Here is a 1,775-nt window from a genome sequence, read left to right on the forward strand (position 1 = left end):
TCAAAAATGAGTCGCATTAATGTCGTGTATGCGGTCTTCTCTACAAATGAACCACACTTTCCGAAAATTTTCTCAGTAAACTGAAATCGACCATTCGCCTTCCGTACTACAGTGCTTACATATTCATTCCATTTCATACTGCTTAGCAACGTTCTTTCTAGATATTTAATCGACATGACAGTGTCAAGTACCACACTACTAATGGAGTATTCCAACACTATGGCTTTGTTTTTCCTAATCTCCATTAATTTACATTTTAGAGCTAGCTGCCGTTCATTACTAAAACTAAACCCAACTCTTCCCGAACAGACCATGGAGGCCGTACGGTACCGACCGGCCGCCCACAGGCGTCACTGGAAGTGGAATAGAGGGGCCGGCCGAAGTGGTCGTGCGGTTATAGGCGCTGCAGTCTGGAACCACGAGGCCGCCACGGTCGCAGGTTCGAATCCTGCCTCGGGCATGGATGTGTGTGATGTCCTTAGGTTAGGTAGGTTTAACTAGTTCTAAGTTCTAGGGGACTAATAACCTCAGAAGTTGAGTCCCATAGTGCTCAGAGCCATTTGAACCATTTTTTGGAATAGAGGGGCATGCGGTCAGTACACCGCTCTACCGGACATAAACAGTTTACGAGACCTGAGCCGCTACTTCTCAATCAAGTAGCTCCTCAGTTTGCCTCACAAGGGCTGAGTGCACGCCGTTTGCCAACAGCGCTAGGGAGACCGGATGGTCACCCATCCAAGTGCTAGCCCAGCCCGACAGCGCTTAACTTTGGTGATCTGATGGGAACCGGTGTTACCACTGCGGCAAGGTCGTTGCCGCCGTACGTTACACCATCTAGAAATTTCGTCTGAGTCATCTAGAAAGGTACTACAGTCACTCATTATCGAAATCTTCCCATAAACCACAGCATCATCAGCTGATCACCCTGTCCACTAGATAATTTATGTACATAGAAGATAACAGTTGTGCTGTCACATTGCCTCTGATGAATACTCTCCATCGAAGACAAACAATGACACATAGACAAGCACACAGAGACACTCCCAACGTTCGTAGTCACAGAATGTAACGCGATGAGGAGGGGAACTTGTCAAAAAATAATAACTGGCAGAGCATTGGGGCGAATAGTGCAGGGGATGAGACACAAAAACTAGTAAGAACCGAGAACTGTCATCAGATAATAAGTCACCCCATACATAAAGACAAGCCCTTTAGCTGATTGGCCGGCCGATGTGGCCGAGCGGTTCTAGGCGCTTTAATCTGGAACCGCGCGGCCGCTACGGTCGCAGATTCGAATCCTGCCTCGGGCATGGATGTGTTTGATGCCCTTAGGCTAGTTAGGTTTCAGTAGTTCTAAGTTCTAGGGGACTGATGACCTCACATGTTAAGTTCCATAGTGCTCAGAGCCATTTGAACCGGTTTTTATAGCTGGTTGTCACGAGGTTAAAACATTGTAGTGGTCACGCGTATACTCCGGTCGATAATAAATCATCACTTTATAACTGTTTAAGATTTTATTCAAATGCAATTTATCATGACTTGAAATTTTGTGCCGGCCGAAGTGGCCGTGCGGTTAAAGGCGCTGCAGTCTGGAACCGTAAGACCGCTACGGTCGCAGGTTCGAATCCTGCCTCGGGCATGGATGTTTGTGATGTCCTTAGGTTAGTTAGGTTTAACTAGTTCTAAGTTCTAGGGGACTAATGACCTCAGAAGTTGAGTCCCATAGTGCTCAGAGCCATTTTTTTGAAATTTTGTAAACATCACCCCCTGGGATA

General features: G+C 46.7%; 1 pseudogene; it reads right to left on the reverse strand.

The window, feature by feature from the left end:
- Positions 1-699: 699 nt before the first annotated feature.
- Positions 700-817, reverse strand: LOC126163213 (5S ribosomal RNA; annotated as a pseudogene).
- Positions 818-1,775: the final 958 nt, after the last annotated feature.

The sequence above is a fragment of the Schistocerca cancellata genome, chromosome 2 (genome assembly GCF_023864275.1).
Source record: "Schistocerca cancellata isolate TAMUIC-IGC-003103 chromosome 2, iqSchCanc2.1, whole genome shotgun sequence".
NCBI classification, from domain to species: Eukaryota; Metazoa; Arthropoda; class Insecta; order Orthoptera; family Acrididae; genus Schistocerca; species Schistocerca cancellata.